General features: G+C 38.1%; 1 long non-coding RNA gene across 5 annotated transcripts in view; it reads left to right on the top strand.

Moving 5' to 3' along the window:
• LOC139080947 (uncharacterized) overlaps nt 1-22,939 on the top strand; it is a 716,757-nt gene that overhangs the window by 573,212 nt on the left and 120,606 nt on the right. For all 5 annotated transcript variants that reach the window (XR_011535838.1, XR_011535837.1, XR_011535839.1 and 2 more), the window contains one exon: nt 14,404-14,492. This is a non-coding gene — a long non-coding RNA (uncharacterized lncRNA). The remainder of the gene's footprint in view (nt 1-14,403; nt 14,493-22,939) is intronic.

Here is a 22,939-nt window from a genome sequence, read left to right as displayed (position 1 = left end):
ATTAGGGGATGATAGGCAGAGTTATTGAATGGCATTGGAAATAATAATTGATTTTAAATCTCTTAGAAACTGGTATGCTATAAAATTGGAATGTTCATTGGGTTTAAAATTTTGAGGTTAAAATAAAATACTCCTCCTAAAATTTTGGGGACCAAGTTAGGTTGCCAGCTTTTGATTTTTTCAAGAAGGTATACTGTTTAAAACACATGGTATTGTATGCGATTATCATTTCATGTAAGAAAGAACATGTTAACATTAAAAAAGTAGAAAAGATAAAGAACAGTCCTTCTGAAAATGGGCCAGTGGGGGGTTGAGCTGACTATATCAAATTGTGCTTTTTGTAATTTTACCACAGACCAGTAAAAGAAGAAACCTTAACCAGTACCATGGTCCATGCATTACCAATTGGGAATCATTATGTTAGAAGCCGAACCTGGAAATTTCAAATTTAGGAATTCAGTCTCGATAGAGATCAGTTACCTTTCTCTGTTCGAATAATATAGGCTCTATCCCTGACTCCCTTCATCTGTCTCCTAATGCATGTTACTGGTTGCAAGATTACTGGTGATAAAATGTCGTTAGATCAGAGCTAATCTAACCCTTTTACTTAAAAAAAAATTAAGAAAAATCATTTGGAATTCACACCTTAATACATTCAGATCATTAATATCCTTTTCTCTCTGAAAAGTAGCCTCTTATTCAGTATCATCAGTTTTCTTGTTACTTTTAGTTTTGGATACTCAAGCCTGAGAGTGCTGATTATAACACAGACGGCTTGTCCTTATTGCATAATGCAAGTTCTGGGGAAAAGGGCCCAGTCACTTCTAACATTTCCTCACCATCTCTCGTAAAAACAGAATATCTAAAGTTCTTTCTGTAGTTGTGCCAAGCCTAGCATCAAAGTGGAAAAAGGTATCTTCCTTTCTTTCTGTCACCGTCTTTCCTTCCTTCTGCACCAACAGATAGTTGAGATCCTTCCTCCCTGCTTTATGGTGTCTCTCTGTCAAACACATTTCTCCTGAGATGCTGGAACTGCTCAGGTTTCTTGTTTGTGGGGTTGAAAATCAGGCAGATTGTTCATTTTTTGCTTCTTATTTTTCCAGTAGTCTGAGAAAGAGCACACTGAGTATTATAATAGCAATTGTCTTCTTATTCTCACTACCCATAGCCCTCTGGGCCTGCCACCCTCACCTCCACCCACTCTCACTCCAGGCAGCTGGAAGGAAATTTGTTATGTCCTAGACTTTGAAGGGAGCCTTTGCTGACCTTAGTTTTGCCTTTGTAATTCAATAAAAAGTACCCTTCTACCTCCTGGTGAGTAAAGGCCTCATTAACTTCATTCTAATTGTACAAGTTTACTTCAGACACACTGAGATAAATGGAAACAACAAGAACAGATGCAGCTGGACTGCAGTGTTTATTTGAGACCACAGTTTTATCATTCAAATTCTTCTAAGAGTTAATCAAACGTTTTTAGGCGTGAAATAGTTAAAAAATTATATCGACACAATGGAAAAGAAAAAAGGGATAATGTTTATATGTTGGAGACCAAAATTTTTCAATCATAAGCAAAAACTGAGTCATGTTGTTTCACCCTCCTACTTAACTAAGTTAACTAATTAACTAAGCCAGCTGGCTTAGTTCTTTCCTTGGGTAACTTAATCATAGCATCCTTTATTGCATTAACACAATTAGAATATGTTTGCCTAATGTAACCGCTGCCTCCTATTACATTACTTGTCTTTAAGCCTACAAATCTAACTAAATTTATAATTTTATCAAAGTTCAAAGAATCTTTGAAAATGATTAAAATAATGTTTTTATACAGACTAAACATATTAATTGGAGCATTTAATAGGCTTTTTTTCTCCTTGTCAGTTACACCACTAACATGAGGGGTTTAATAATTCTCCAGATGTCTTAGATCTTCCACCAACAGACAATTTCATTCTTCTTGAGCTTCTGGCAGTGTTCTCTTTTCCAGATTATATCAGCCTGGATGAGAATTTCCAAAAGGTCTTCTGTAGAACGTTAGTTCCTTAAGATGTTAACATTTGTTACATGAAGGAAGATTACCATTATCAAACAATTTTGGGAATACTTGGTTAAGTAAATATAAACAGGATTATTTATTCATTTGCTCATTCATTCATTCAGTGAATATTCATGCTCCAAGTACTGTTTAATCAACATTCAATAAGACAGAACACCGCCTTGCCATCACGGAACTTAGACTTTAGGGAGGGACGTGGATGAACAGCAAACGTGTAACGTTAATATCAGACTGTCGTGAAGGATCTTAAAGCAGGAGAGGTGACGAAGAGTGATGGCGGTGGGGTTCACTTTAGTGAGGAGATAAAGGAGGACCTCTCAGAGAAGGTGTCATCTGAACAGAAAGTTAAATGAAACGAGGGAACCAACCGTTCCGTAGTCGGGGGAGAGTTTTCAAAGTAGAGGAAAGAGCAACTTCACAGGCCCTCATGTGGGAATAAGCTTGATGTATTTGAGGACCAGCCTGAAGGCCAGTGTGGCTGGAGTGTAATAGTGAGGTAGTTGGTGGTGGGGAATGACGTCCAAGATGTAGTGAAGGTCTAGATTATGTAAAGCTGTTAAGCCATAGTAAGGACTTTAGGTTTTATTACTAGGAGACTTCTCAGAATTTTGGAAGCATTAATATGCTGTTGCATACTGTGAAGCAACAAGAGTAGGGTATAATATATATTTTTCCAAAGTTATGTAACCATAGATCCCTCTTTTATTTTATTTTTTTTTTTATTTTTATTACTTTTTCTTTTTTTTTGAGGAAGATTAGCCATGAGCTAACATCTGCTGCCAATCCTCCTCTTTTCGCTGAGGAAGACTGGCCCTGAGCTAACATCCATGCCCATCTTCCTCTACTTTATGTGTGGGATGCCTCCCACAGCATGGCTTGCCAAGCGGTGTGTAGGTCCACACCCGAGATCCGAACCGAGGAATCCTGGGTCGCCAAAGCGGAACGTGTGAACTTAACCGCTGTGCCACCGGGCTGGCCCCGATCCCTCTTTTAATTGAATATCTCTCAGGATAAGGTATGAAGTGTGATACTTGAAACACACTTTGAGAAATACTGGACTAGATGCTTCTGAAGCACTAGTTTTAGGTAGAATATGTGAATTGGTATGATTGACTAAGGTGTAAAGTACAAAGAACTCAATTCACATTTATATTTATATTCCCACATTTCAGCATTAAGATGAGTTCCATTCCAGTCCACTTTTCAAACTTAATTCACTTTAAATTTTCTTTGAAACAAATGAGCCAATTCATCTTAATGAGAATTTTTGGAGGAAGAGAGACTTTGGAAAGGCAGTCTATTTAAATATTGAAAACCTTCCTATTTTTATTACAATGCCTTTTTCCTTGCTCTTTCCACAGGCATTTTAGGTTCAAGAACCATGTAATGTCTTGTTACGTTTACATTACAAATTAAGAATTCTCTTGGTGTTCTCTGGAACAACTACTTCTTCTTCATCTTCCTCTTGCTGGTTCTTATAAAACACTTTTAATCATGGGATGAATGAGATTTACAAATTAAAATAATTATCTCTTATTCTTCCATATCTCTTATCCACGTGTGCCTAAAGTCATGATTTGATACTTTTATTGAGTATTTTCACATATATGGTGCTGTATAAGGCATTACAGAGTACCACTCAGTAAGTCCTGGTTCCTTTTATCTCTGGGTTTCTTGTTGAAGACAGAGTACACTGGATGTGAGCATGCAACATTTATTAAATACTTGGTATTGTGAAAGGCAGTCTCTTAGAAGTGTATAATTGTAGGAAACAGATGCCAACAGAAGTGAAGAGACTTTGGTGCTTATATGTTTGTGTTTTTGATGAAAGATGTTATCCTGTTCCCTAGCTATGAAAGGGTAGTGAATTTCTACTGTCTAGCAGATTGGGAAAAGCTGGTAGGGAGGAGAAGGGGTCAGTTAGTCTCGCTTAAATCCATGTTTCCAGCAGCCCCCAGAAACCCAGAATTCAGAAGCTAACGTATATATGTACAGATCTCCTAGAAGTTTGGTAGTTTAATTTCAGCCATGTAAAGTCTGGTCACTTGGGAAAAGCGCAGTGTTTGTGATCAGCCCCCACTTGTACATAGTATAAATGGAACTGATCTCCCTGCTGGAAAAGGAGGTGAAAGAGTTCATCCAGGTGGTGATCTTGGCCTCTGCTCTGAGCTACACATGCGTGTATTGAATTGTTTCCTTGACACTGACATTTGGATGGCTCAAAGGATCACCTCAGATTCAGCATGCCCCAAATAGGATACACAGGATCTCCCCAACGTGTCCCAAATATGGTCCTCTTCACATGTGTCCCTCGTTTTCTGTGTGCCACCATGCCTCTAGTTGCATAAGTCCAAAACATTGAGTTACCCTTGATCCTCCCCGTCACTTTGACCTCTACAGCAAATCCGTCACCAAATCCTGTCTATTTTATCTCTTTATAAACTTCTCTTGAAGCCACCCAGTTGCTTCCATCTCCAGTCAAACAAAGCATTCAAACTATCATAAATTTTCCCTTGTATTAAATAAAGTGATAACCTTCTAAAGAGATCCACTTTAATTGAGTCTCACGTTCTTCCTCATCCATTTTTAATAGTCTAATCAACCAGAGAATGGATAAATAAACTGATATTTACAACAACATAGATGAGACAAACACAGATATGTTATGCTGAGTGAGAGCATAACACACACACATACAAAGCATAACAAATGTTATACTGAGTGAAAGAAACTTACTTGAAGATTACATATTGCGTGATTCCTCTTATATGAAGTGCTAGAGTACGCAAAACTAACCCAAGATGATAGGAATCTCAGAGGTTGCTTCTGGGACTTAAGGATTGACTGGGAGGGAGCACAAGGGAATTATCTGGCACAATGGAAATGTTCTGTGATTTAATATGCATTCATCAGAACCTTTAAGGTAAGAGCATTTCATTGTGTATAAATTATACCTAAACAAAAATAGTGCTTATTGGATCATTTACCACCTTACCCCCTCCCTACACACACCCTCAAATTCGATAGTTTCTTTTGTTATTAAGATATGACTGAACTCTTTAACATGGCTTATAGCCTCTGGCTCTTGCTTTCCTCTCCAACCTGAACTCCCACCATGCTACATGTATTCCAGTCATTCTAATCTTTTTTTAGTTTCTCAAAATGTCCTTGTGATTTCTGGCTCCAGGTCCTTGCATATCCTTTTCTTTCTGCCTGGAATTTCTGCTCCCCCAAAGCTTTGCTCAGTTAACTGATAATCATTCTTCCTATTTCAGTTCAAATATCACTTCTTCAGAGAAGCCTTCTCTGTGCTCCCTAATTAGGACAACCCCTCTCTTAAATGCTACTAAGTGCTTCTCTCCTTCATACTCTTAGCATTTTTAGAGTTTTTGGTTTTAATGTTCACTTTTTAACAAAGTCTATCTTAAAATTATACTGTGTCCTTCATTCTGACAGAGTCCATGTCTATTTTTGTTTGCCATTTTGTCCCTAGGGCCCAACACAGTGCCTGGAACATGATGGGCACTCCATATTTGTCAAATGGGTGGAAGGATGAATGAGTTTCTGCTCTCTGGTATATTTGATAGGATGAAGGAGCCTTATAGTGAATGAAATAATGGTCATAAAGAAATGCATGACGAAAATCCCCCCAAGGAGCTGAAATTGGTATCAAGACGTTTTCGAGAGTTTGGTGTGACAAAGGAGAAAGCAGAGCAGAAATTCAGCAGCTATGCAACGGATCTGTGATTCTTAATTTTGATGAAGCAGCAGTGTCCCGTGACAGGAACAATAACTAAAAAACAAGAAAATTTAAGAAACACAGGCTACCAATTAGAAAAGTAAGACTACATAGAAGTCATGGAGAAATCTGTTTTGTCTCACCAACTGGAAGAACTTTAACATCATTAAAATTTTCTATCCATTGGATAGGCTACCTCATAACACAGGAAGTCTCTCACAGAAATTGTCTAAGTATTGTCTGGATTGCTATCTGTGAGTGATATTACAGAAAAGCTCCCTACATTAGATGGGAAATAGTACAAGATGAGTTCTCTTCTATATCAAAATTCCATGATTGTAAGACATGCTGTTTTATCCTTCAGGCACTAATTATCCAGTGAGAGGAGAAAGTGGAAATATAAAGAAGTGTGTGATGAATGATCTAAAGAGATAAATGAAACGTTACTGAACTTGTGAAAAGCAAAGCTGTCTTCTGGCTGGGGAGACTAAAGCATTTTTATTGGAGAAGATGGCATTTGAGCAAGGCCTTGAGAGTGAGTGAAGTATTCAATAGGCAGAAAAAGAGGAAAGAGAGAGATTCATGGTAAAGTATATAGTCATGACAAAGGTCTGGTGGTGGGAACGCACACATTCAAGAAATAGCACGAGTTTCAATGGCTGAGGTATAGGGTATGTTCTGTGAGGTTCCCAAGAGAAAGGTTTGGAAAACAGAACTATAGTGACACAGCTTTAAAATTTGGAGGGATCCTTAGAATCCTAGTTCAAAACCACTCATTTTATGTAAATATGTTAAGACTAAAAGAACAGTAATTGACTCGGCCAATACTACCTTGCTGTTATGTGACTGAGCATAGCCTTGAACCCAGGTCTATTTGATGTTTAAACCAATAGTTTTATGTTATACTCCATTCTCTCTCCACTATACCTCACAGCCAGACTTTGGGTTGTGTGTAAGAGTCAGACAAAGGCATTTGGCCTTTTACCTGACATGTATGGGGAGTTGTGGAAAGATTTTGAGAAAGGAGTAAGAAATAGGATGTTTCAGAAATATTCATCTTATGGTTGGTAGAGGAAATAAGGAAGACCAAAGGAGAAACTTAGGTTTGGAAGGGAAGCTATGTTCAGCATGACTTGCTATCAAAAATACGTGTTATTAGAATTATACAGTAGGGAACCTGAAATATGGGACTAGAGATCAGGAGAATTGGTAGGTCTGGAGAAAGGGATCTGGGATTCATCCAAATGAAAGTGATAGAAAGTTCAAGACATGGAGTAAATGGCCTTTAAAAAGAAAAAATATGATAAGCCAGCCCTGGTGGTCTAGTGGTTAAGATTCAGCCTTCTTACCACTGTGACCCAGGTTCATTTCCTGTTCAGGGACCCACACCACCCATCTGTAGGTTGTCATACTGTGGGGGCTACATTGTTGCCGTGATACTGAAAGTTATGTCACTGGTATTTCAAATATTAACAGGGTGACCCATGGTGGACAGGTTTCAGTGGAGCTTCCAGACTAAGGTAGGGAAAAAGACCTGGGCATCCACTTCTGAAAAAATTGGCCGTGAAAACCCTATGAATAGCGGCAGAGCATTGTCTAATATAGCACCGGAAGGTGAGAGGATGGCACAAAAGACCAGGCAGGGTTCCGCTCTGCTGGACGCAGGGTCGCAAGGAGTCAGAATAGACTCCACGGCACTAACAACAAATGATAAATAAAAAGTAGAAAAGCCAAAGGCTCGAACCTTCAGTAGTAGTCACATTTTTGTGTGGGAGGAGGAAAGGAAATAGTGATGGAGACAGAGAGAGTGGTTGAGGGAGCGGAAAGAGGAGCAGTATAACTTGTCACACAAAGCCACATTTTAAGAAAGATGGACTTGGAGGACAGTGTTCTGTTGCAAGATAATGAAGGAAGATGAATATTAAGTAAAGGCAGCTGATGAGACATTCACAAATACTTTTAACAATCCTTCCATATTCACAGAGGAATACTCTAACCCAGGCAAAGGGAGAATACCTTTCCTCCTTTCTGCTTCAATGGGACTTCAGCCTGTTTAAGTAGAGAAGTGCTCAGCTGTCATGAGGGGCCACCAGCTACACAGGTTCCTAAGTATATCCAAAAACCTCTTAGGAAACTGTCATATCGCCAGTTCAGCGGCAGCTGCTGCGTGTTTCACACGGGGAAGTGTATGTTTCATTTTATCGCATTGACTGTGCCAGTCCCTATATAGAGGGCAATTGAATGATACGCTGCTATGAGATACTCAGACTTTCTGGATCGGATTTCTCTGACAGCTCTGCTACTCTTTACTCAGTGGATTGTCAGGATATAGGATTCATAATCTTCAAAGGCTCCCTTTGCTATTTCCCTCTTTCTTTCCTGTTCTACCATTTTGTTCTTTGTTTTTTTAATAAAAAGGTGAAGGCAGTCCTGGCATTTACACTGTAACTCACAGAAAGATTAAGAGAAGCCTTAATGTGATTATGACTAATCTTTTCATTTTATTTTATTTGGTTAGCATTAAGTTTTCTTCCCGCCCCTCTGAATTGTTATATTTTATATACCCCTTATGAAAACTTGATATTTATTAAAGATACATAATTATTATAACTATCTCATCTGGGTGAATGAAAATGCAACTTTTATAGGTCATACGCCTTGAAATTTTTTTTTGAAACGGGGTTTGTATGTGTATAAATTCCCACCAAATCATCTGCGCAGCAGTATTTGTAAAATTGCTCCCTAGAATGAGAGTATAGCTAATAGAGAAAAGAACAAAGTTGTGTGGCTTAGAATTACCACTTTTTTCAGAATTAGGAGTTAATTTTCTAATTTAAAAAACCCATTTAATTAACTACACAGTTTCAAAATAATTTTAGAGTCATTAAATCACATGCATACGTAGGTACATAACTGAGTCTGAATTTATTTTGTTTCCTTTTTCTCCCCAAAGCCCCCCAGTACATAGTTGTATATTCTTCGTTGTGGGTCCTTCTAGTTGTGGCACGTGGGATGCTGCCTCAACGTGGTTTGATGAGTAGTGCCATGTCTGCGCCCAGGATTCGAACCAACGAAACACTGGGCCGCCTTCAGCGGAGCGTGCGAACTTAACCACTCGGCCACAGGGCCAGCCCCAACTGAGTCTGAATTTTAAGACATCAGGATCTGGGCCAAGAAGTCCAGTTGGTTAATCAATGGCACTCATGAGGTTAAAGTTTCTGCCTCTATATTAGCTTCCGTCAGTGTTTTTAATCAAGGGGGCTTTTGCCCCACAAGGGACATTTGGCCATGTCCTTTGGAGACAATTTTGTTTGTCACAACTTGGGAGTGAGTGGGCAATACTACTGACGTCTAGTGGCTAGAGGCCGGAGATGCTGCTGAACATCTTCCACAACAAAGAATGATCCAGCCCAAAATGTCAATGGTGCCAAGCCTGAGAAACCTTGCGAGAAACCGTGCCTAAAGCCCTGCCCTTCCGCCAGAACACTTGTTCTTTCATTATAGCAAATCTTTTCACAAATATATGGTATAAATTACTATGAGGCCTGAAGATGTTAGTGCAAGCATCTCCTTGTAAATTTTTCCCACTAGAGGCAGGAGTGGGGTTGTGGGGAGGCCATGTGAGAAAACCTGGAACTTACATTGAGTTCCTACCATATACCGGACGCTGTATTAGGTGCTTTGCATGTATTATTTCACTTAATCCTCACACAGAAAGCTTAGGAGGTAGGCCCTTTGTACAGATGTTCAAAGTCAGGCTCAGAGAAGTAAGGATAACTTCCCAAGGTCGTACTGTGCATCAGCAGAATTGCAGTTGGCCGCACCCCAGTGAATATCCTTTTACTCAACTGCAAAGATGGTGCAGAGAACTTTAATATAGACAGTACAGCAGTGGGACAATATTCCTGTATGAAGGCCCTCTCATTATTATTCAGTAAAAGTACCGAAACGCTGAAAAAAATTTGCTTGCAAAACCTGATTCAAGAACCTATCAAATTCTGTCCCGTCTTTGACAAAAAATAAAGAGAGGCTGACAGTCTTGCCTTTATAATAGAAAATTCATTGTTCAGTGAAAATAAAGGTCTTTTCACAACACAGTTTGCTTCATCTTACTCGATGTGAGCAAATCAGATGATCTCTGTAGGGTTTTCCCAGTCTTAAGAGGGTATGGTCACCCAAGCTTTCTTTAGTCCCCCAGTTTCTCTTACTTAAATCCTAAATTGATATTTAATAAACAAGCATATAGTCAGGAGTAGGTAATAAAAGAGGGACAGAGGAAGAGACACAGAGACGGAAAGAGAAAATACATGTGTTTAAGAGTGTGCTTATAGCATACTTCAGTACCAAGGTATGGCTGTAATGGAAATGTTATAGTGAAAACTAATTTACTCTAATGGTTTTGAAATACGTTCAGAACCAATCTAAATGATAGCGCCGGTGTCATTCAAATTCCTGTATCCTGCTATCTTGGAGACTGATAACAAGAACACCAACAAAAACCTAGTGGGTGGGATAGTTTTTGTTATAATGTGTCTGGATACCCGGCATTAAATAAATATGTGCATGACAACAAATATGTCCTCATATTTGAAACCAGTCCTTTAGTTTGGAAATGTAGCAACACTGTTCTTAGGACAAATGTCTTATGAAATTGATTTGTCAACTGCTGTGTGGGAGCGTGAGCTTGTTCACAGCCCTGCCCTGAGCTGCCATGGGAAGGGGCCGTATTTCCTGCCTCTCTCAAGGCCTCCATTCACATCGCTAAGATTACTGATTGGTGAACAGAGATATTCTACTAGATCCATAATTTTATGATCCATACCGCGTCCTTAATATTTGAAACAAATTGTACAGCGTAACTAGAAAATGCTTCAATTGGAAGCCTCTCAGATTGAAAAGCAGAGTGGTTCAGGTGAGGGCCACATGTGCAGTAGAGCACAATTTCCTGTCTCTATAGTTGCAGAGGACAAAACAGAGATGTAGGGTGGTAGCGTTTCTCTATTTCTTTATAGGGGAACATCTGCAAAGAAGACTTTGGGGGTTATTTTTAGCAGCATATTCTTACACTAGGAATTTTAAGTCCATCAGGGATTCATAAATGAGAAGTTTTAATCCCTGGACTACTTTTAACCAAAATGCCCTAGGAAACAAAACACCCTTGGATGCGGAATGCGAGTAAGGCCAAAGAAAGGAACGTTCACGCGATGCTGGCATTCTGGTTCTTGAAATGACTTTTTCATCTAGCTTTAAATTCATGCCGTGATAAAGGGAAAATAAAAACAGCACTGAAACTGGAATGTAAGAGATTGCATGGAGACTGCCGTTTATATTTGAGTTAATCTAATTTAGAGTCAGAGAGGAAAAGCAACTCTTTTATCACTGAAATACCCTAAAGTCAAACAAAAAAATCAAATATTTGAGTTCCATTTTAAACACTGAGACAAAAAATATATAGATTCAAGAAATGTGGTATTTCACCGTTCTGTGAAGCACGGCACCAAACGCTTCTTTATAGCCATAAGGTTGGCCATTTATAAGGTGCAAATGCAGAGCCCATTAGGATCTTGTTTAAATCCTTTATGATCGCTCTTTCCATTTGCATCTAGTTTTACAGTTTTAAATCCACCATATATATGGGTGACTTGAAATGCAATAGAACTCCTTTAAATTTTATTGGAATGAGACTTTATTAAAGGTAGGCATTAGAACTCTGGTATTCTTCATACTGACCTCTAAAATTGAGGCAAGTTTTAGTTAGGGAAAGATGGAAAAAAATGACTCATCTCAAATATTTACATGATTAAAAGGAGATGATCACGAAATTCACTGATGCAAAATGCAGAAATGTCTTTGCATTTTGTATTAATGTCATCTCCTCCTACTTGCCAGTGTGTCTCTATTGCTCTCAAGAGAGCCATCTTTAAGGAAGGCTACACTGTGTCTGCAGAGTAATCTATAGCAGGCTGACAGCCTATTGAGGAAATCCTGCACAGTGAATATTTATGATACCTCTGATTATTTAAAAATGTATTGACTTTTAACTTTTATTATGATCTATGAAATGCAGGCTATGTACGTGCCTATGGATGGTGTGGACATATACATGTCCTTGTATATATGTCACTTAACTTAGAGATAGAAACAGAAAGTTCCATCTTTATTAAGAGTAATGTAGTAGATTGTTTCTTGAAGCTCACCCAGCAGTGTTTTTGTGGAGTGGAAATAATCATCCAAATGACTAAAACTCCCACAGAGTTGATGTAAGATATTTGTTATGCATTTGACAGGTTAATTATAAAGATGAGGATGATAATGGTAACTCAATTTGTCAATTTAAAATACAGGTATTAAACGAATAAAGAGCATATAATTAAAATTTGAAAAAATAGACAATTAATGACCTAATGATAATCAAAACAGGTAGGAAGTTAAGTGTTACACAGTACAAAATTATATCTGTAGATTGATTTTTGAATACTCTTTCTGATACTCAGCATTCAAGAATCTGCTCAAGCAAAAACAGGCACAAACAGAACTCATAAGGCCAAAATGCGTAATATGCCTGAGAACTCTTGGCTAATAAAGAAAATTGAGTGTGCAAAGGACTTGAACGTAAAGATGCAAATGCTGCTTTAAAAAGTAGCCTGGCACATAATCATACGTGACCATGAGGAAAACTTGAGTTGCTCATGGTACCATAAAAATATTAGAATATAGATATTTGCAAGTGTTCGTTTTTCCAGATGAGGCTATTCTCCAAAGTCTGAATTCCCACAGATCAAATTCACATCAAAGGAAATAAAGGTGTTTAAAGAAGCAGGTCGGCGGTCCCTCCGGCAGCATAATCCTGTGACAAAGAGTGCAGCAATTCCAGCAGCATCTGGACAGCTGCACAGAGTCCCAATCTGCCTAATGGTCTGTCAGCTCCCAGCGCTGCAAAGCTGTGCCACGTTTTGGCACACAGCTTTAGCAAGGCCCATCTAGACTGACTGCATGACCGCCAGGCCGCGTCTGTGCTTTTTGGGCTCAGGGAAATGGAATCTAAAGCTGCAGGAAAGAGGACGTGCCTTATTTGAAAAGAAGTATTTTCAACCAATTCTGTTTTTGACTAATTTGAGAACTTACCACATGATTGCCTTTGAGACCGAGAGTATTTCAGCATTCTTGTAGGGAGGCTGAACATTAAAGTATTCAGTGCTTTTCTCTTTATGGCTATAAGTGCACTGAGGCATAATTCTCCATGGTTTGACACCGATGTGTATTTTGTAATGATAATGGTCAATCTTTGCTAGGATAGAGGATGTTGTCTGAAATACTGATGAACCATCTTAATTGATGCTCTGGTAGATTGTCAAATAGGTTGTGGAGCAAAGGTAGGGGAGAAAGGAAGCCTAAATAGTATGAATCTAGATCCTGACAAAGAAATGTGTTTTTGAAAAACATCCTCTGTTTCGTTAGCATTACAACATCAAGAAGACCTTAATGCTGAAGGTACTTTGTTAAAATAGGTAAAATTGACAGAAATGTTTTATCAGTAGATTTTTGGTGTAGTTGTTGTATCCACAGTACCCAGGAAATGAACCTAAGAGGGCCACTTTTAGTAATAATCTATGTTCTTCCTAAGTTTAGGCAAGCACTGGAACATGTAAGGCCGAAAGCAACACTACGAAGCCCCAAAAAAGCGTAGTGAGCAATTCTAATAATTTAGACCCCTGATCGGCTTTCATCTGAATTATCTATAAATTGACCTCCTCTTTCTCCAAACCCTTGGCAGAAGAACTTGCAATAGGAATTATTAATAAATATATTTTGTTATAATATTCTAATGATAAGATATCTATTCAAGTATATATATATATATACATACACACACACATACGTGTGTGTGTGTAATCATGCTTTAAAGGACCAACACTTGCAGCTGACCCTTTGAGGGTATGGAGATCGCTCCACTTCCAGATAGAGAGAATTTCAAATAAGAATAGTATTTCCTGCAATTAGGTAGGGGCCTCTTAGAATTATAGTCATAATTCTTCATTCCCTTTTCTCATTGTAAGCTGGCTTCCTGGTTTAGATGCTGAATATATTCTCAGGTATTTTACATCCATGCTTCATGGAAGATGCCGATTTAGAGGACAAGTGCTTGGAGTATGGGAATAGTGTTTTACCCTTGAGTATTCGTGTAACTTTATACTGATTATTAATGAGTGCTTAATATTTGTAGATAGAGTGATCAACATGTTTGAATATTTATGACCCCCCACCCACTAAGAACCAGATACTATGCTAGAAACTGGGGATAGATTGGTAAACGGATAAGAGCCCAGCTTTAATGAGTTTTATATTATAGAGTCGAGGGGGCCAGACAATAAATTAGTAACACTTTGTGATTAGTGAAATGAAGAAGGTAAAGTAGGGTGATGTGATAGACCATAGAAAGGTCTCTCTGAGTAGGTGATGCTTGAACTAAGACATCAATTTTCTAATTGATGGCATTCTTCTTACTTGCATTTTGATCTTGTCCATATAACTAGGTTTTTAAGTAACAATACATTTGCCTCTTTTTTTTCTTTAAGTGTAACATTAATCGTGGTCTATAATTTTGCTTTAGGTTGAATAGGAAATAAGCAAATCTGGTCTTTCGGATGATTTGGGGAAGTTGCAAAACCACAAAAAAAGAAAAACGATCGCGTCGTTAAGGTAAGCAAACTTATATGAACTACATTTTTAAAAAATTCTTGCTTTAAGGTTTGGATGAAGGTTCATGGCAGGTCTTATTTTATTTGAACAAGTTTGCCGCCGTTAATCACATCCCTACAATACTTGATGCATACCAATAAAATATATTTAATGATCTTTCTGAAGCTTCCATAGCCAGACAGTACTATATATCTCTTTCTAGAGCCCTGGAAAACTTTTTTTGACTTAGAATGTGCATCTAGCTTGCATTTGTTTCAGGAAGATGCTAAATTTTACATTAAAAGTGTATCTCCCAGTAAACTTAAAAATTCTCTTAAGTTCTAAAATGATAATATCATTTTCCTGATTAAGATCCAGCAATGGATCCTCACTGTCATTAGAATTAAATCTTAAATTCTTCCTCTGGTTTATAAGATTCTACAAGTTGTGGCACCTTCCTGCCTCTCTGGCCTCATGTTGTCCTCTCTCACTCATTCACTTTGTTAGAGCCACCTGGCCTGCTTTCTACCCCTTGAATGGGCTGAACTCTTTCCTGCTTCAATGTATTGGCACATGGTACTCTCAGGTCTCAGTGCAAATGTCACCTGTCACCTCTCTGTTAAGTTAGGTTCCCATAGTCACCTTCCAGCAAGTTGGCATATTTTGATTTCCTACTAATCTTTACTAGTATATGACATTATATCATACATCATTGTATATTTGTATATTGTTTGCCTTCTCTTTCTAGACGTAAGTAACCTGGTGTAGGAACCTTGTCTTTCTTATTGACACAGTACCCTTCGTACCCAGGACAGGGTCTTGCGTATACTGAGCACTCAACGAATGTTTCTTGGATGAATGCAAGGATGAGTAAGTTTGCTTGTTGCTTTGGATCAGTGTGTTACTACACCACCAAATTTTATCTGTCTTTGTCCTCAAAATGATAAGCCTTCATGCTTGCTTTTTCACTTTCAATTTCATGAAAATCTGCCATGAGAAATCAACTCCAGGCAACCCATAGGTCTGTAAACTTCCTTTATAAAACCAGAATTATATTGTGAAACATGTTTTAAGCTAGATCGTTCATTGTCCTGCAAGCATGGTGTCTTCATGAACATAGTTATACCAATTCAGGTGCTCTCTTGACTGGTTTTCCTATGAAAATGGCATTCTCAACAATAAGCATTTGCTTACTGTTTGGTTGCCTTGGTGGCATAAGTCAGCAAGCATTTGTGTGTTGAGTATCTTGGATCTGTGATTCAAAGGTGAATAAGAAATGCTCTTTACCCTTGAAGATCTCACAGTCTGATGTAAGTGAAATTAGTGCAAAATGACATTTCAGTAGTACAGTAGGATAGGTTATCTGGTACCTTCCTCACTAGAATCCTCAAATATCGTGAATTCTTCTCAGCACTAGTGTGAAACTAGTACTACATTGTCTCTGGAGAAAGACTGGCTGATATTTAAAATTTCCCTCTGCCCCTTGCGAGCTGTGACCTTAGGCAAGTTGCTGAACTTCCATATGTTGTATTTTCCTCATCTGGACAATTGGGGATAAAAATAGTACCTATCTCATAGGATTGTGTGAGGTAATTTAATGAGATGATCCATGCAAAGCACTAAAATTGGCACAGTGCCTAACCCATAATGTGTTCTCAGTAAGTGATCACTATTATTATTATTGTCATTACTCTTTTGGAACTTCTGTCATCCAGGTGGTCTGATTCATTTGAATGGGAAGGAAGTTTCAAGAGTTAGGTTAAAAGACTGCAATATGGGGGCCGGCCTGGTGGCGCAGCAGTTAGCTGCGCACGTTCCGATTCGGCAGCCTGGGGTTTGCCGGTTCAGATCCTGGGTGTGGACATGGCTCCCGCTTGGCACACCATGCTGTGGTAGGCGTCCAGCATATAAAGTAGAGGAAGATGGGCATGGATGTTAGCTCAGGGCCAGCCTTCCTCAGCAAAAAGAGGAGCATTGGCAGCAGTTAGAGCTCATGGCTAATCTTCCTCAAAAAAAAAAAAAAAGACTTCAATATGTTAATTAAGCTTGTAACACTACTAAACTGCCTTAGAGACAAGGTTAAATTTAATTCCATCAAGACAAACAACTTGGAAACAAAAAATAAAAAACAAATTCCTAAAAGCTAGTAAACAAATATCACTTCAATGTCCCTTCCTTCTTGATGTGACTTGATATTAAAGATGCTAAGGAAAACAGGACAGGCAAAAACATAAGGGCTAGGATCAGTGCCAGCTGGATCAGGTGTTGAGATGGAGGCAGAGCCTTAATTTGCCTGTATTTGTCAACCCTGTAGTTTGCCAACAGCTCTGTGAGGCAGGGATATGGAGGCAATAGTGGTGGGTCCTTTGTTTGTCTATTTACTTTAATACTATCCAATATATTTAAAAAACTTTTTTAAAAAAGGAGCTATATCAGAGTTTGATACAGAATTTTGTAAAATACGTTTTAAAGATTTGTAAATATAGTTATTTTTATATTTTTTTATTTTATTTTATTTTTTATTTCTTTTTTATGTTTTTCGTTTTTCTCCCAAAGCCCCCTGGTACATAGTTGTGTATTTTATTTTAGTTATGGGTCCTTCTAGTTGTGGCATGTGGGACGCCACCTCAGCATGGCTTGATGAGTGGTGCCATGTCTGTGCCCAGGATTCGAACCGGCGAAACCCTGGGCCGCAGAAGCAGAGCACGCGAACTTAACCACTCGGCCACAGGGCCAACCCCTATAGTTATTTATAAAGTTCTTTCTTTTTATTCAGCTTAGGGTGGGAGGTTGGGAGCAGAAATCTAAAATCCAGATAAAGATGGAATTGAGAGGAAGAAATGTTATTTATAGCTTTACTAGGGGGATGTGAGGGCATTTGGTATATTTTGATATGAGATCATTTTCATCATTCACCTATAGTCATAAATGGTTAAATGACCCTTACTTCATCAAATGCCAATTTCATCAAGTATTCTGATCAAAAAATATTTATACCAATTTCAAGTAGTAAAGTTCATAGATAGTTGTTCGATTAAGAAAATGCTTAGAGTGACTATCTTAGGAAGTTGCTATAGAAGACCACAACAGATAAAATAAAGCATCTAATCATTTAGCTTAGGAACTAGCACATAGTAATTACTCAGAAATTTTTAGCTAATATGGAAAAATATTATGATGGCATTCTTGCCTTTAAGGGAATTTTCTTAAAATGAAGGAGACAGAAAGACAGATATAGATACATAGAATTAATTTGTTCACTAAGCATTAATTAATATATGCCATGGTTTTTTATTTCTTTTTTTGAGGAAGATTAGCCCTGAGCTAACTACTGCCAGTCCTCTTTTTGCCAAGGAAGCCTGGCCCCGAACTAACATCCGTGCCCATCTTCCTCTACTTTATACATGGGACGCCTACCACAGCATGGCATGCCAAGCAGCGAACCCCGGGCTGCAGAGAAGTGGAACATGCACACTTAACCGCTGCGCCACTGGGCCGGCCCCTATGCCATGTTTAAATTACTGGCTGAGAGGAGAGGAAGTAAAGATAAATTTATAAAAACTAATACAATGGACAAAAAGCTCACAGTGTACTCTGTGATGGCTGAGAAACTAAGAAACAGTGATCAGGTTACATTCTTAGAGTTTTATCAGCTACATATAACTATACCTACTTTACACATGATGCAATTTAGGCTCAGAGGGGTGAAAGAGTATAACGAATGTCACACAAGTAGTTAAGTGATGGAATCTGAATTTCAACTCAGATCTGTCTAAACCTAAACATGCTGCTCTTTCCATTCTACCTGGCTGCCTTAATGGCATAGAATGTGAAAACAGAAAATTAATATAATGCAGAACAAAATATTATAAGTATGATAAAATGTGTAAATCAAGTACTAGATTATGAGGATTCAGGTGAGGGTGAGATAAAAAAGGATAGTGAGTGTGTTGGGGCCACTTATTAATTTCACCCGCATTAATTGTACACTATGCCCTAAGCACTAAGCTAGGCACAAAACGCTACCCCAATCTACTATGCTCTAGATTTTAATATTGTATATCTAGTTTTGAATTGATTAAAAAGGTTTTGATGCGGGGATTTTTTGTGCATGTTTAAGCTTTATTAAAAGCAAAAGGAATGTAGTTTGAAGAAGAATGACTAACTGAGATTTTATATATATGTATTCTTTTCACAAAAATATACCAAGGAAGCAAGTTTTCGCATCTTGAGAACTACTGACTATTGGCTGTGGTCAGGGAGGTTAAATCTTAGATGTAGGAGAGAATGAACTGAGAATACCTTGAAGTCATCTTATTAGAAGTGTTTATTCTGTAAATAAGAAGCTCTGAAAAGAGAAATGGCCACCTTGTCAAAGGAGCATAAAAAGTAACACACCTCTGCGTTTGCCCTAAGCAAAGAAGACAGTCTTGAGTGGTGTAGAGACTCCCTCCAGAGGCCAGTGATAGAGACTTCTGTATGACAAAGTAATACACAAGAGGCTTATTAGTGTTCAAACATACAAATTTATGAACCTCACCAAAATCAAGGACATTGATTGACTGTTTAACATTCTTAAATGCTTGGCTAATCTCTGTGTACCACGTTCTTGGAACCGTAGCCCTGTTCTTTCTGACACATCGCTCAATCAACATAATTTATAGGACAAGAGCAGCAACCAGCAGCTGCTGGAGTTAGAGTGGCGGATATTTCAGATGGAAATCCTTAAGTACAGGTGACTTTTGAAATTTGGTCTCAAATTCAATTTGGGTTGAAACTTGCAAATCTCATTCAACAAAATCAAAAATGATCAAGTCTTTCACTTAACTGCAGTGTTTTGAGTGGCATGCTGAATTCCTCCCTGTTCACTTCCTAGCTACTTAGATTTTTATTTTCTTTCTAATGGATAATAGAGCCCTCTCTTGTTACATTTGTATTTTAACTCCTTGTCAATTCACAAATATACATAAAGAGAAGACTATTTTCTTATCAGCATCCCCCTGCCCCAGGAATCTTTTCATCATTGGAGAGAACTCTATTGTTTCTAATCGCGTTTTCCAAAAAAACAAAACTACATCAGAAAATGTGAATTTCTAGAATTTCAATAGGGAAACAACATTTACTTCATTTGATTTTAAAAAATCTTTTGATATACACCATAGTATATTTGATATGAATAATAATTTTACTGTGATGATCTCTCTACTAACAGAACATATTGCATTAATGAAATTCCCTGAGCTATCATTTTTAGTGAGAATTATGAGGGAACAACTATTTTGTGGTATCTTATTGTATGATAATTCATCATTTAGAAAGTGGGCATAATGATTTTGATTATATATTTCCAATTTGTTAGTGATCACTATTATTTTTATTGAAAAGATATTATTACATTAACTAAAATGCCAAGTATTTTAAATTCACACGTTACTAACATAAAATGATACTTTTCATTATTGTACATTTTACAATTATGTATATTTTCTACATTGCTGTAATTATACTAAATACATTATTGCTTATTTTCTTCTTTTAACATTTTATCATGAATAGTGTTCAGTGTTTCCACAGTCTTTAAAAATTATTATAAATGTAATGCATGCTTAGTAGCTTGTAGTGCTGTTATGCCATAATTTATTAAGCTCTTTTCCTAAATTTAGTCATGTAGGTTGCATCATAATTTTTACTGATTTAAATAACACTATAAAGGATTTCGATGCCTCTCTTTTTGCTTTTAAGAATTCCTTCTCTTGTTTTGAGAAGAAACAACCGTAACTTTAGAAGTCTTTCATCTGTAGGAAATTATGTTCAAACACATTGAAAAACTACAAAACATCTGTTTGGCAAAATAGCAGACAATGCCACTCAAGAGTTTTCATTTTGTAACAAGTATCTCACTTTGTCCTTTTACCAGCACTCTTCCTTTTACCCTTGTTTGGAAGTAACTGAAATTATAGACTACACCATCTTATACAAATGCTTTCTATTTGAACCATTCAAAATTTATTTTTGGAGGCCAGCTCTGTGGCATAGTGGTTAAGTTCACGTGCTCCGCTTTGGCAGCCTGGGGTTCGCTGGTTTGGATCCTGGACGCAGAACTATGCTCTGCTCATCAAGCCATGCTGTGACAGCATCCCACATAGAAGAACCAGAAGGACTTACAACTAGGATATACAACTGTGTACTGGGCCTGCTTTGGGGAGAAAAAAAAAAAAAGAGGAAGATTGGCAACAGATGTTAGCTCAGGGCCAATCTTCAAAAGAAAAAAAAAGACAAGTGATTTAAAAAAATATCTATTTTTTTGTTTCTTAAAGCAGAGTTCCTGTGTAAACATTAGGACATATTGCAGACTTCTGTGGCAGCTGTTGGTCTGCGTCAGTTGAAGTTGCCCACAAGAACTTATCAGCAGAGATAATACCTCACAGATTTACTTCCTTTGCACTCTGTAACAAGTGGACTTGATTCCTTTTTGTTGCCTCCTTTCTCTGCCTCCAAGTCCTCTTCTGATTCTTGTAGTTCATATTAATGTTCTGGTGTATGCTCCTCAGAAAAATGCACTCCCATCATCCAGATCATCTTCACTCATAGTACGTACCCTAAACCTCAGCCGTTCTAAACTAGTGCTGTTCTTGAATGTGCGCATTCCCACCTCCATACCTTGCTCATGACTATACACTTTACCATGAATCTCTCTCTTTTCTCCCTTTTTCTGCCCAACAAGTAATTCTTGGGGGAGATGGCATCCTCCATGAGGGGCTTTGCTTTCTTCTTTCTCTTTTTCATTTGTGTCATCAACTTAGACAACTGTCTATGCTCTTGTTTCAGACACAGGGGGCTCAAACTTCCAAGTCTTTTCTCTTTCTTCGTTTTCGTATTCCATTTTTTGCTTGTGGAGTGCCTCCTGATCGATTCTATGCAGATGTGAGAGCAAAGCAAATTCCATGGCATCTGGCCATGATGGACTGTTCAGTCTTAAGCTCCCTGAAATCATTTTGTATAAAGTCTATTTTTTAATCAGGGGTCCACAGTTAGCAGTTGCCATAACCGATCAATCACTGAGAGAGCAACATTTTCTTTGCCTTAAACAAACACTATCGGTGGTCCATTCCTTAAGGTCTGCTGGGTTATCCTGTGTATCACAGCATTATTCACATTAGACAAGATATAGAAACAACCCAAATGCCCATCAACAGATGAGTGGGTTAAAAAAATGTGTTACATATACACAATGGAATATTATTCAGCCATGAGAAAGGAGTATATCCTTTCATTTGTGACAACATGGATGGAATTTGAGCACATTATGTTAAATGAGATAAGTCAGACAGAGAAAGACAAGTACTGTATGATATCGCTTATATGTGGAGTCTAAAAAAGTTAAACCTGTAAAAAACAGAGAGTAAAATGGTGGTTACCAGGGGATGGGAGGGGGATAAAGTGATGGTGTTGAAGAGTGCAAACTTGTAACGAGTCCTAAATAAGCCATAGAGACCTAATGCACAGTACAATGAATATAGACAATAATATTGTACCATAATTATGTAATGTGATAAATATTGCTACATCGGCAATCATATTACAATATATAAATATATCAAAGTGACATGCAGGTACTTATTAAACTTAAACAATGTTACATGTCAAATTTAGTCAATAAAAAACAGCTGCCTCTATATGCCGTGCATTCCTGTAACATGGCTTCTGTGTGCTCCTTCTTTTTAGCAGAAAGAGTTATCTTCCAATATACTTGGCATGCTGAGAATTCTTGGGAATCTCCACGTTCAGGTCATAGATATCTTAGTTCACTTCAGCGGTGCACAGCAAATCTGTCAGTGCTTTGTAAGGAAGGCCATTCAGTGCCCTTAGGCACATATGGTTTTCCTTCTTGGTTTTCTTTGAGGCGTTCTTCATTAGGAATTCCAACTTGGGTGGTTTGTAAGTAAAGTGAGATCCCAAGGAAGGATCTTCGTACCACTTTTTCTCCCTGAGGCAAATTTCTTGAGCAAGTTCTTGTTGCTGTGGGATACAGAGAAGCCCAGTGTTGCAGCCTCCCAGCAGTGCCCAGAGCCCTGCTCGGGGGCCCCATGGCACTGCGGGTGGGTGCCCACATGGCTGCCTAGCATGCCGCTTCCTCACTGCCATGTCTGTGCTGCCTGGGCCAGGGCCCGGCTGCTGCAGGCATCTGTAGGCATGCGGGACAGGATGCGGGCGAGGAGCACACAGGACATGGAGTGGATGAAGCCTAGGTAGAAGAATTATTTCTTGAGAATAAAGCCCTAGGAGTGGAATTACTAAGTCAATTTTAACATAATTATGGCTCTTGCTGTAAAAGTTTTACCAATGAAATTAGCCAACAGAAATAAATTGCTACATCAGTTTCATTTCATTCTTGTCAAGATCGGGCATTGTTACTTTTCTAGCTGCTGCTACTTTAGTTTTTGTAGTTCACCCAATATAAATTTACT

Source organism: Equus przewalskii, chromosome X (genome assembly GCF_037783145.1).
Source record: "Equus przewalskii isolate Varuska chromosome X, EquPr2, whole genome shotgun sequence".
NCBI lineage: Eukaryota > Metazoa > Chordata > Mammalia > Perissodactyla > Equidae > Equus > Equus przewalskii.
The sequence above is the reverse complement of the archived record's forward strand: the minus strand, read 5'-3'. Positions and strand labels throughout refer to the sequence as shown.